This window comes from Somniosus microcephalus, chromosome 4 (genome assembly GCF_052327205.1).
Source record: "Somniosus microcephalus isolate GS21.2 chromosome 4, FLI_Smic_1.0, whole genome shotgun sequence".
Classification (NCBI taxonomy): Eukaryota; Metazoa; Chordata; class Chondrichthyes; order Squaliformes; family Somniosidae; genus Somniosus; species Somniosus microcephalus.
In genome coordinates this window covers 53,994,539-54,008,270 of record NC_140990.1, presented here as the reverse complement: position 1 = coordinate 54,008,270, position 13,732 = coordinate 53,994,539, and the positions used below count along the sequence as shown (strand labels likewise).

Below are 13,732 nucleotides of genomic sequence, written 5' to 3'. Positions count from 1 at the left end.
CACCGCGAAAACAGGGTGGGTGAATTCACAAAGCCCTGGGGTAATCGAGTCCACGTATACTGCTGGCCATTGTACGTGAAGGCAAAAAGGTATTGGCTAGTAGCGGCCAGTGGTAGGGAGAAAAAGGCATGCTGGAGGTCGACTACCGCAAAAACTTTAGCATCAGCAGGTATCGAGGCCAAGATGTGTGCTGGATTAGGTACCAGTGCATGAAGTGGCTGAACAATTGCATTTATTGTTCGTAAATCCTGCACTAGGCGATACTGGTCAGGCTTACCAGTTTTCGGAACAGCTAGGATGGGTGTATTACAACTGGATTGGCATGTTACCAAAATTCCCTGCTCCAACAATCCCTTAATGAGTCTATCTATACTCGGAATAGCTTGCTGCTTCAAAGGGTATTGTCGTACCGTTGGCAAGGTCACATTTTCCTTCACTGGGATCTCAATGGGTTGTATGCCGGTTAGACCTACATGCGTTGGGTCTTCGGCCCATACCTGGGGATTCACATACTCCAGTATATCTTTACCTACATGACGGTGCACCACTGTCAGGCTAGGCTCAGGGTTTTGGTAAAATTGGACCATCAGACCTCCGGGTAACTGTTGCGGCTGGTGGCATTCAGGGTTTGCCTGATCGATCGCTCGTTTTACCATGGGCCCCAAATCTTTGGCGTGGAAAGACTGGTTAACTTCCCGCGTGATATGAGGGGCCACTGTCGAAGGCTGCTTCCACAAGTGTAAGGGGACCTGCACAAACTCTGCTTTTCCCTCAGGTCCAGTTACTACAGCCTTGAGGTAGATTGTCCATTCCGTACCTTCCTGATTTTTAAAATACTCCTCAAGGGTCCTATCCTTTCCACTTCGATCATATGCCAGTGTCACATGATAGGAGGATGCATTGAGGTCGAGTGACCACCATTGAGGTGTAGTCGAAACATAACATTGCCTTTTATTTGCCCAATGTCCGATTGCTATTCCTTCATCACCACAATCAAGTTTGAGTTGGAATGCACATAGTAAGTCTCTGGCCATTAAATTGCAGTCCAAGCCGGTAGTGATTACAAATTGGTGGGTTGCAGATTGATTTTTGTAGGTCACCTGAACTGGTTCTGACATAGCATACTTGGTCCTTTGACCTTGGAAGCCTGATAATTCCTGGGTCTTGTTGGATCGGGGAAGTTTAAGGTCCGATTGGACAGAGGACATGGCGGCTCCAGTGTCTACTAAAAAGGGGTACCATTGATCCTGGATTTGCAACATTAATAAGGGTTCTTGGGCCGACTGTGAACTGCTGGTCACTAGATTAGCTAGTCAATTCTGTGGGAATGGATTATTCTGGGAGAAATTGGTATATCCTCCCCTGCCTCTAGGTCCTCCTCCGTTTTTTCTCCATCCTCCCCTGCCTCTCCTAGGTGGGTCTCCAGAGGCTAAGGATGGGCAGTCTCTGACCCAATGTCCATCCTTTCCACAGTTATAACACTGCCCTTGTCTTTGACCTTGGTATCCCCGTCCTTGTCCTCTACCCCTTCCTCTACCTCCGTAATTCTGTTGTGGAGTGGCGTAGGGTTGGCCGTATGCAGTAGCATTGAAGCCGTTTGGATGAGGGTAATATCCATAATTCTGAGAGTCTACCCCTCCAGGGTTACAGTATTGAGGTTCCATCTGATACCCTGTCTTGTCTATCGTGTGTGGTTGAATTGGGACTTCCTTCACGACATATTCTGTTTTGACTGTCTTCTGGGGTTGGTTCCCCCCTCCTTTACCCTCTTTCCAATGATACTTTACGGCTCGAGCCATTTGAGTTGGAGTATTTTCTGCCCAGTTCATATTATTGGTTTTAACGGCTGTCGCCACAGCAGCCAGGAGACAGTTCATCAGAATGGCACAGAATTGGGGTGAATTGGCTCCTGCTTGGTAATTGGTGCCCCCTGACTGTCCCTGATAAACCTCACAGAATCTTTCCAAAAATTCCTCAGGTCCCTCATCTTTCTTTGGCTTAGTATCTAGGACATTAGATATATTGATAGGTTTTTGGAGTGTAGCATTGAGTGCTGCAAACATGCGTCGCTCCCTATCAGCTGTGAGGGCGTGGGCGGCCTCTAAAGCGGCATGATTAGGGTGAGTCAGGCGTTCCAAAAATCTAGTGTGTTCGGAAGGAGTTAAAACTTGTTGAATCAAAGCCCATAGATCTCGGGAGTCTGCATTGTACACCTGTATCGTGGTTCGAAGAAAGTCCACAAACCTAGCCGGCGCCTTTTTCCTGTCTGGCATACCGGTTAGGATAGCCATTATCTCATTAGGTTTCCAAGGGAAAAATACATCTATGGTGGGGTTGGCTGCGGCAGCCGCTGCATTCGGGTTTGGCATTGTTCTTACCGGCAGATTTCTGGGCGTTCGTTTTGGTTTAGTAAGGCTAATTTCGGGTTCTGAGTCGGAACTGTTTAAGGGTGAAAGGTTGTCTTCAGAATCAGTAAGGTCACTACATGAGTCAGTGTCATCTGCTTTTGCTGGTTTATGTTGTACTAATTGTCTGGGTCTACGTTTCTTCTTCTTCTGCCAATTCGGACTAGGGGTATTCCCCGGTTTCACGTCTTTCTTGGGATTTGTTGGATCTTTCGATCGGGTTCGACAAGCAACAGGGTCTATATAAACATCAGAAATCGGCGTGATTGGGGAGTGACTTGGGACAGTAAGGGAGGGTGTCGGTGGACTGGTAACGGACGTAATAGGGATCAAGCCAGTCTGATTTGTAAGAGGTAGGTCGGGATAAATGTTATTATATTGGGGTGGCTGAGGAGGTGGCGCGGTAGGAGTTCTAATTGTCCAATTGTTTAAGTCCTCATCTGTTCCGTCTCCCTCCGTCAACCTAAGGCCAACCATTGAACTACGTAGTTCATTTTTATCCTTTTTATCTGGCGCCATTTCAGATTTTGACCTTTTCTCATGTGCACATTCTTTCTTAAGTATTTCAATGGGTTTAGGATTCCCTCCTTCAGTTAGCTTTATTCCTAACTTAACAGCGTTCTCTTGCCAGTTGGCTAATAGGGAACTGTCTTTAATTTCTTGGCAATACTGTCGCCAGAGTCCAATTAGTTTCTTAGTCTTACTTCCCATATTCTTTTTCCAAATCACTTCTTGAGCTTGTTTAACCGTTTCTAAGCTTTTGGGACCCCCTAGTGGCCATTGTTCGCTGCCTAACTTTTTATTTAAACCCCCTGAGAGTTGTCTCAATTGTTGGGCTTTGTCCGGGTATTGGTCACATAAGGTTTGTAAGGCACTGCCCTCATCACTTGTGGTATCTAGGTAATTACCCATGGTTCTCTTACACTAAGGGTTCTTTTTCAGGATTCGAGTTACTTTTTGCACGTGTCTTATATATTTCACGGATACCGGCACACAAAATGCAACGCAACACTACAATACTTACAATACTTAGACTTAACAAAAACACAGTACAACACTTAGACTTAACAAAAACACAGTGAGTCGTCTATAGTCAAATAGTAATTTTAGCCTCTGTCACCGCCTGGTACAGGTATTCTTAGCCTCTGTCACCACCTGGTACAGGTATTCTTAGCCTAATTATTCAAATCGTAAATTTAGCCTCTGTCACCGCCTGGTACAGGTATTCTTAGCCTAATTATTCTAATCGTACGACCCTTATCTTGCACTCCCCGAGTACAAGTTGCTATAGCTCTAGAGTCCCCGACTCTCTCTTTTTACTTTCTTTCAAGTATTCCTTTTCTCTTTCTTTAAAATCACTTATCTACTTTTTAGTCCAATCGGAGCCTGAGCGGGCCAAGTGAAATACGAGGCCGGCGCTTTACCCGACTTGGATACTTATTTCCTAAGTTTACACAGTATTCGCCAGATTGACCCAGATCTCGTCGGGACACCACACAAGAATTAGCGAGTGGCAAAACTTTTATCGGACTTACGGATCAGAGGAAAACCGAAGTGGTAAATTTAAACATACTCACTCCGGGGGCCCATTTCCTCCTCTCACGTCCAAAACTAGTTCGGCTCTTAATTTCGCGAATTCTCGGTGATCGTCCGTTGAGATCCCACTTCTGACACCAGAATTCTATATTCTCAGGTGAACGGGACTTGGTGCGAGTTAGGATGCAGGCAGCAGAGTTAAAGGTGCTATCTAAATGCAAGCTGTTGGATGAGATTAACAGCAGAATCCAACCCCTGCAGTCACTTGTGAACTCGCTGGTGTGCCAGCAGATGGGATGAACGAGTGAATCGCTTCCCACACACGGAGCAGGCGAACGGCCTCTCCCCAGTGTGAACTCGCTGGTGTTTCACCAGCTCATTTGTGCTTTTAAAGCTCTTCTCACAATCAGAACATTTAAAAGGTCTCTTATCAGAGTGAACAAGTTGGTGAGCAGTGAGGTGGGATGAACAAATGTATTGTTTTCCACACACAGAGCAGGTAAATGGCCTCTCCCCGGTGTGAATGCGCTGATGAGTCAGAAGGTGGGATGAACGGGTGAATCCCTTCCCACACACAGAGCAGGTGAACGGCCTCTCCTCAGTGTGATCAGCCTGGTGTCTCAAATGGTTGGATGAAGAACTGAATCCTTTCCCACACATAGAGCAGATGAACGGTCTCTCTCCAGTGTGAGCTCGCTTGTGAAGAGTGAGGTGGGAAAAAGAAATGAATCCCTTCCCACACACCGTGCAGGTGAACGGCTTCTCCCCGGTGTGAATACGTTTGTGCCCAATGAGGGTGGCTGACTGCCTGAACCTCTTCCCACACAGAGAGCAACTGAACGGTCTCTCATCAGTGTGAATTCGCTGGTGTGTTCGGAGGACGGATGCCCAAGTGAATCCCTTCCCACACACGGGGCAGGTGAACGGCCTCTCCCCGGTGTGATTGCGTCGATGAATTTCCAGCTGGGATGGGTAATTGTATCCCTTCCCACAGTCCCCACATTTCCACGGTTTCTCCGTGGTGCTGGTGTCCTTGTGTCTCTCCAGGTTGGATGATCAGTTGGAGCCTCGTCCACACACAGTACACGTGTACGGTTTCTCCCCGCTGTGAATGGTGCGATGCTTTTTCAGGCTGTGTAACTGGTTAAAGCTCTTTCCACAGTCAGTGCACTGGAACACTCTCACTCGGGTGTGTGTGTCTCGGTGCTTTTCCAGTCACAGTGATGTTTGAAATCTTTTCCCACAGACAGAACAGGCAAACATTTCTCCTTCCACATTCAAAGGCTGGTGATATTCCCTGTAAAAGCAGTTTACAAAAGACATCACTGTAAGTTCAGGATAAAACTGCAGAACAGATAATTCCAGTTTCTATGGAACATTCTATCCTCTCTTATTACATAGAATTACACAGATTGTACAGCACAGAAACAGGCCATTCGGCCCAACTGGTCCATGCGGTGTTTATGCTCCACACGAGCCTCCTCCCATCTCTCTTCATCTCACCCTATCAGCATCTCCTTCTATTCCTTTCTCCCATGTGTTTATCCAGCTTCCCCTTAAATGTATCCATGCTCTTCGCCTCAACTACTCCCTGTGGCAGCAAGTTCCACATTCTCAGCACTCTCTGGGTGAAGGAGTTTAATCTAAATAGGACTTTCCTGGGCAGCCAATCAGCACTGCTGCCTCTTTTGTGCATTTTCTGGCGAGGCGAAACAGTTGATATTTTCTGATCAAAAAGAGCTGAGCTCGGCAGCATTAGTCCTGTTTTACCTCCTTTGGAGACCAGGTGTGCGAGCAGAGTGAGCGCAGCCTTCACAGCAACCGTAACAAAATTGTTACAGTTGTGAAGGAACTTTGTGTCAGTGCACTGGCCCACAAACACAGTATGTGTGTCGATTATTGTCTGACTGCGTTACTGAGAAGCGCCTTGGGATGTTTTAAAGGCGCTATATAAAGGTAAGTTGTTGTTGGTGTTCTGTTTAAATTTAGTGAAAAGATCGATAACCAAGGAAGGTCAATTCTTTAATAACAACAGAAAATGCTGGAAACACTCAGCAGGCCAGGCAGCATCCGTGGAGAGAGAAACAGAGTTAACGTTTCAGGTCTGGGACCCTTCATCAGAACTGGAGAAGGCGAGAGATGTAACAGATTTAAAACAGGTGCAGAGACAGGGAAAGGGGGTCGTGGAGGGGAGGGAGGAACAGTTTGTGCTAGGGTAGGAGGCAGGAGAGATAAAATGTTGTAAATGTGGACGGCAAAAACATAAACAGCCTGAAAAATGGGGCAGGGGTTATAGTCTGAAATTGTTGAACTCAATGTTGAGTCCGGCAGGCTGTAAAGTGCCTAATCGAAAGATGAGGTGCTGTTCCTCGAGCTTACGTTGAGCTTCATTGGAACAATGTAATAGGCCGAGGACAGAGAGATCAGAGTGGGAGTGAAGCGGTGAATTAAAGTGACAGACGACCGGAAGCTCAGGGTCACCCATACTGACTGAACGGAGGTGTTCCACAAAGCGATCATCCAATCTGTGTTTGGTCTCCCCAATGTAGAGGAGACCGCATCGTGAGCAGCGAATACAATATACTAGATTGTAAGAAGTACAAGTAAATCGCTGTTTCACCTGGAAGGGGTGTTTGGGGCCCTGGACAGTGGGAAGGGAGGAGGTAAAAGGGCAGGTATTGCATCTCCTGTGCTTGCACGGGAAGGTGCCGGGCGAAGGGGAAGGGCTGTTGGGGGTGATTGAGGAGTGGACCAGGGTGTCGCGGAGGGAACGGTCCCTTCAGAATGCTGGGAGGGGAAGATGTGTTTGGTGGTGGGATCACGCTGGAGGTGGCAGAAATGGCGGAGGATGATCCGTTGACTGTGGAGGCTGGTGGGGTGAAAGGTGAGGACAAGGGGATCCCTATCGTGGTTCCGGGAGGGAGGGGCAGGGGTGAGAGCAGAAGTGCGGGAGATAGAACGGACACGGTCAAGGGCCGTGTCAACCACAGTAGAGGGGAATCCTAGGTTGAGGAAAAAGGAAGACATGTCAGAAGCACTAGTATGGAAGGTGGCATCGTCAGAACAGACACAGTGGAGACGGAGAAACTGGGAGAAAGGAATAGAGTCCTTACAGGAAGCGGGGTGGGAGGAAGTGTAGTCCAGGTAGCTGTGGGAGTCACTGGGCTTGTAGTAGATGTTTGTCGACAGCCTATCACCAGAAATGGAGACGGAGAAGTCAAGGAAGTAAAGGGAAGAGTCGGAGATGGACCATGTGAAGGTCCACTTCTCAATCACCCCCAACACCCCTTCCCCTTTGCCCGACACCTTCCTGTGTAAGCGCAGGAGTTGCAATACCTGCCCTTTTACCTCCTCCCTTACCACTGTACAGGGTCCTAAACACCCTTCCAGGTGAAACAGTGATTTACTTGTACTTCTTGCAATCTAGTATAGTGTATTCGCTGCTCACGATGCGGTCTCCTCTACATTGGGGAGACCAAACGCAGATTGGGCGACCGCTTTGTGGAACACCTCCGTTCAGTCCGTAAGGGGGACCCCGAGCTTCCAGTCGCCTGTCACTTTAATTCTTCGCTTCACTCCCGCTCTGATCTCTCTGTCCTCGGCCTATTACATTGTTCCAATGAAGCTCAACGTAAGCTCAAGGAACAGCACCTCATCTTTCGATTAGGCACTTTACAGCCTTCCGGACTCAACATTGAGTTCAACAATTTCAGACTATAACCCCTGCCCCCATTTCTCAGGCTGTTTATGGTTTTTGCCGTCCCCATTTGTAACATTTTATCTCTCCTGCCTCCTACCCTAGCACAGACTGTTCCTTCTTCCCCTCCCCCTCCCCCTCCCCCGGTCTCTGCACTTGCTTAAAATCTGTTTCCAGCATTTTCTGTTGTTATTTCAGATTTCCAGTATCCGCAGTATTTTGCTGTTGTATCAGATCATTTCTTTGTTTGGTTCTGTTGGTTTTCACAGAATCATCCACCCTGTCCAAGATGGCGGCCAGGTAGCCGGGCCTGTCCCCGCGGGGTAAACCCGGGGCCTGAGGCCGACACCGGGTGTTTATGAAGCTTCCCAGCCCACCCGCGGGTCCAATTTCTCCCCGAGCCCACAATTTCCTACCGCCTCCTGGAACGTCTCTTCCGCGCCAGCCCATCGCTAACCCACGCACTGCGCATGCTCAGAGCTCTGCCCGGTCCCACGCCTGCGCAGTGGGCTCCTGTAGTCATTGATAGGGCACATTCTGCCCCGCGGGGAATTCTGGGTAAACGCCCCGCCATTGAAAGCACCAATTGAGGTAGGGAACATTTTTTAAAATTATTCCATCGAGATTCGGTCCGGAGGGGCAATCAACAACATTCATTAATAAATTATACAGAAACCCACATGCCCGGTCCCTCCGCCATTGTGTGAAGTACATCCCAGGTTGCCTAAGGAAGTGGCCCTAGAAATAGGAGATGCATTGCTCGTCATCTTCCAAAATTCAACAGACTCTGGAACAGTTCCCATGGATTGGAGGGTAGCTAATGCAACCCCACTATTAAAAAAAGGTGGTAGAGAGAAAACGGAATTATAGACCGGTTAGCCTGACATCGGTAGTGGGGAAAATGCTAGAGTCTATTATAAAATATGTAATAGCAGAGCACTTGGAAAACAGTGACAGGATCAGACAAAGTCAACATGGATTTACTAAAAGTAAATCATGCTTGACAAATCTACTGGAATTTTTTGAGGATGTAACTGTTAGAATTGATAAGGGAGAACCAGTGGATGTGGTGTATTTGGACATTCAGAAGACTTTCGCTAAGGTCCCGCATAAGAGATTAGCATGCAACGTTAAGGCACATGGGATTGGGGGCAAGGTACTGACTTGGATAGAGAACTGGTTGGCAGACAGGAAGCAAAGAGTTGGAATAAATGGGTCTTTTTCTGAGTGGCAGGCAGTGACTAGTGATGTACCGCAGGGATCAGTGCTAGGACCCCAGCTATTCACAATATATATTAATGATTTAGATGAGGGAACTAGATGTAATATCTCCAAGTTTGCAGACGACACAAAGCTGTGTGGGCGAGTGTGCTGTGAGGAGGATGCAGAGAAACTCCAGTATGATTTGGACAGGTTGTGTGAGTGGGCAAATGCATGACAGATGCAGTATAATGTGGATAAATGTGAGGTTATCCACATTGGTGGCAAAAACAGGAAGGCAGATTATTATCTGAACGGCAATAGATTGGGAAAAGGGGAGTTGTAACGAGACTTGGTGTCCTTGTGCACCAGTTGCTGAAGGTAAGCATGCAGGTGCAGCAGGCGGTTAAGGTGGCAAATGGTATGTTGGCCTTCATAGCGAGAGGAGCAAGGATGTCTTGCTGTATGTTGTACAGGGCCTTGGTGAGACCACACCTTGAGTATTGTGTGCAGTTTTGGTTGCCTTATCTGAGGAAGGATGTTCTTGCCATGGAGGGAGTGCAGCGAAGATTCACCAGACTGATACCTGGGATGGCAGGGATGACATATGAAGAGAGATTGGGTTGATTAGGCTTATATTCGCTAGAGTTTAGAAGAATGAGAGGGGATCTCATTGAAACTTATAAACTTCTAACAGGACTAGAGAGACTAGATGCAGGAAGGATGTTTCTGATGGCAGGTGAGTCCAGAACCAGGGGTCACAGTCTAAAGATAAGGGGTAAGCCATTTAGGACTGAGATGAGGAGGAATTTCTTCACCCAGAGAGTGGTGAACCTGTGGAATTCTCTACCACTGCCGGCAGTAAAGGCCAATTCATTAAATATATTCAAGAAGGAGTTAGATATATTTCTTAAGGCTAAAGGGATAAAGGGATATGGGGAGAAGGCAGAGACAGGGTACATAGTTTGGATGATCAGCCATGCTCTCATTGAATGGGGAGCAGGCTCGAGGGGCCGAATGGCCCACTCCTGCCCCTATCTTCTGTGTTTCTATGTAAGTACACTGGCTGCCACTTTTCGGTTACCCACTCATACCTCAGGCCCCGCCCAGTCTGGTTTAATTGCTAAATGTTTTCTAATTTCAGTGCAGTCCTGTTATTTTGTAAGACTTACCTGAGAAGCTGTTAATGGCAGCAATTTTTTTCCAAGGTGGAAATAGGTGAAAAACGCCACTAGCGATCCATCAAAACACACGGGGCAGAGAAGTTCACTTCAGCAAGACACTTCCCACAGGACTCAATATCGATCCCCTCCATCCCTGGTGCACTTTGTCTGCAGTGTGTATGATCTACAAGGTGACCAAAGGTCAGATTTTGTGGAGTCAAAGGTCAGGCCGTGTGGAGTCAAGGGCCAAGTAGCATGTTTTCGTGAAAAGATGGCTACAAAACACAAATCAGAGAGTAAGAGCTAAGGGAAGTTTCTCAGACTGGCAGAAAGTGAGAAGATCCATGCTGGGACCCATGTTGTTCACCATTATATGGGCTCAAAAATTGGAGGCATGTTGCCAAAATTTGCAGATGTTACCAAATCTTCACACTGAGGACACACTCCGTTGTATTGTGCGGCACTACCACTTTACTAAGTGAAATGGACTGAGAACAGACCTAACAGCTCAAAACTGGGCAGCCACAAGGTGCTGTGTGTTATGTATTGTGTGTTCTATTGTGTGTTCTTGCCAGAACTTCCTTTCCTTCCAATAAAGCACTTCATGTTTGAATCTCTGAGTTCTGAGTCCTAAATTGTGTCTAGGTAGAAAGGTACCGACACAACAAGTGGCAACGAGGAGCGGATGAATCTGCGTACGTTACGGGTGCAGTGAGTAAACAGAAAATTTAATTTGAAGCATGAGATGGCTACTATATTAGGAAACATCGGTGATTTTGATGAAAATGTGGAGCAATGGAGCGCTTATACAGAACGTTTTGACTATTTTGTATTGGTGAATGCAGTGGCAAATGAAAAGGTCGTGCCTACCTTTTTGAGTGTAATCGGGCCGAAGACATTCAATTTACTTCGCAGCCTCGTGCAGCCAGATAAGCCAGGAACTAAAACATATAAGCAACTAGTGGAAATTCTTGGAGCACATTTTTCACCAAAACCTCTGGTTATTGCTGAGAGATTTAGATTTCACAAACGGAATCAAGAGGAGGGGGAATCAGTGATGATGTTTATTGCTGCTTTAAAAAGGTTGTCAGAACACTGCCAGTTCAAGGAGGTGCTGAATGACACCATTAGAGACAGACTTGTGTGTGGTCTGCAAAATGCAGCCACACAGAAGCGCCTTCTTACTGAGGACAACCTTACTCTTGAAAAGGCCATTGAAGTTAGTGTCTCCATGGAGATGGCAGAAAAGGAGGCTCACCAGTTGAGTTCAACAGGGAGAGTTCACAAGGTGTCGTCTGAGCCTAAAGGTGCGCGGAACGGCACATGTTACCATTGTGGGAAAACGGGCCATCACGCTAATGACTGCTGGTGTATGGAGCTGGAATGCCGAAATTGTGACAAAAAGGGTCACATTGAACGCGCCTGTAGAGGTAAAAAAAGAACAGACAGATCTGGGAAGCATGGAAGCAAAATGTCTGTATTTGGACAAGAGAGGAAAAAGAGTGTTCATTCAGTGCAGTATGATGGAACAAGCAAAACAGAGGGGAGCGACACCTCTGAGGAGGAAGAGGTGCACATACTGACGGTTGCAGGTGATTTAAATGGCTACTGGGTGTCACCACTGGTGGAGGGACAATCAGTGCGGATGGAGGTGGACACAGGCACGGCTGTGTCCCTTGTTTCAGACACTGTCTACAACAAAATGCTAAAGCATCTTACCCTTCAGCCAACAAACATTGTGCTAAAGACGTATACCGGTGAACCTGTGGCCATGAGAGGTGTCATTGAGGTGACAGTTAAATTGAATGGACAGACTGCAAAACTGCCACTATATGTGGTAAAGGGAAATTACCCATCGCTACTGGGACGTGCGTGGCTAAAGAAAATCACGCTGGACTGGCCTGCAGTCCGCATGATGTCAAAAGGGGAGTCAGGTCTGACTGCAGTGTTAGACAAACATGCAGAACTCTTCAATGGGGAACTTGGGAGCATGAAAAAGATCAGCGTGAGACTGGACATTAAACCTGACAGCAAGCCGAAGTTTCACAAAGCCCGACCTGTACCCTATGCAATTAGGCCAAAAGTTGAGGCTAACTTGGAGGCCTTTGTCGAGAATGGAGTCCTGAAGCCTGTGAGCGTGAGCAAATGGGCCACACCCATTGTTCCTGTCCTGAAAAAGGATGGATCTGTTCGAATCTGCGGGGATTTTAAAGTGACTATTAACCCAGCGCTGTCTGTGGAACAGTACCCTCTTCCCCTCATTGAGGATCTTTTTATGGGCCTGGCCGGAGGGCAAAAGTTCAGCAAAATAGACTTATGCCAGGCTTACCTACAAATGCATGTCGATGACAAATCAAAGGAGCTGCTGACAATTGTGACACACAAGGGGCTATACAGGTACTGCCGCCTTCCATTTGGAATTACGTCGGCCCCTGCTCTATTCCAAAGGGCAATGGATCAGATTTTGAGTGGACTGCCAGGAGTCCAGTGCTACCTGGACGACATCCTTGTCACTGGGACAAATGAGGAGGATCGTCTTCTGAACTTGGACGCGACACTACAACGACTGAAAGAGTACGGACTCAGAGTTCGTAAAGACAAATGTGAATTCTTTCAGTCTTCAGTTGAGTACCTGGGGCATGTGATTGATGCTACTGGCCTGCATAAGGCGCCGTCAAAGGTCAAGGTGATCGTGGATGCCCCAGCACCCCAGAATGTGAGCCAGTTACGTTCATTTCTGGGGCTACTTAACTGCTATGGGAAGTTTATTCCAGACTTAGCAACATTGCTGAAGCTGCTATGTCAAGGCAAAACATGGAAATGGACTGAACTGTGCAACGAAGCTTTCGCCCAAGCAAAGAAAGCATTGCTGAAATCGAAGGTCCTGACACACTTCGACCCAAAGCTACCTGTGCAGCTAGCATGTGATGCATCACCATATGGTGTGGGAGCAGTCATATCCCACATCATGCCTTCAGGTGAAGAGAAACCTATCGCCTTCGCATCACGCACCTTGAACAAGGCCGAGAGTAACTATGCGCAGATCAAGCGCGAGGCCTTGGGAATCGTTTTTGGAATTCGAAAATTTCATCAGTACCTGTTTGGGAGAAGGTTCACACTCCTGATGGACCACCGTCCATTGACTTCAATCTTCGGGCCCCACACCGGAATTCCATCTCTCGCTGCAAGCAAGATGCAAAGGTGGGCTTTACTGTTGTCAGGACACACATACGACATCAAATATCGCAAATCAGACTTGCACGGCAACGCAGATGGTCTCTCGAGGCTACCCTTGCCTGTTACTCCCCCAGAGCCTCGTCAGATAGACATCTTATACTTTAGACAAGTGAAGGGAGCACCTGTCACTGCAATTCAGGTGCGAAGGTACACCCGCAACAATCCAGTCCTGTCTGAGGTAATGGACGATGTCATTCGAGGGAGAGCTATAGGAGATTCTCCTAGTTTGAAACCTTACGTTTCAAAAAGAAATGAGCTCTCCGTCCAGGCAGGTTGTCTTCTTTGGGGACGCCGTGTCATCATTCCACCACCTCTGAGGGAACCTATACTGCAACAACTTCATACAGGCCACAGTGGGATGGTTCGGATGAAGGAAATGGCAAGAAGCTACTTCTGGTGGCCAGGTCTCGATGGGAATATTGAGGAGAAAGCCAAAACATGTTCCCCATGTCAAAGGGTCTGGAATGTTCCACAGCTGGCAACCCTACACCCCT

The 13,732-nt window shown here is 47.5% G+C and overlaps 1 pseudogene; it reads right to left on the bottom strand.

The window, feature by feature from the left end:
- Positions 1-3,501: 3,501 nt before the first annotated feature.
- The window catches only part of LOC147118905 (uncharacterized), a 115,452-nt pseudogene continuing 105,221 nt past the window's right edge, over positions 3,502-13,732 (bottom strand).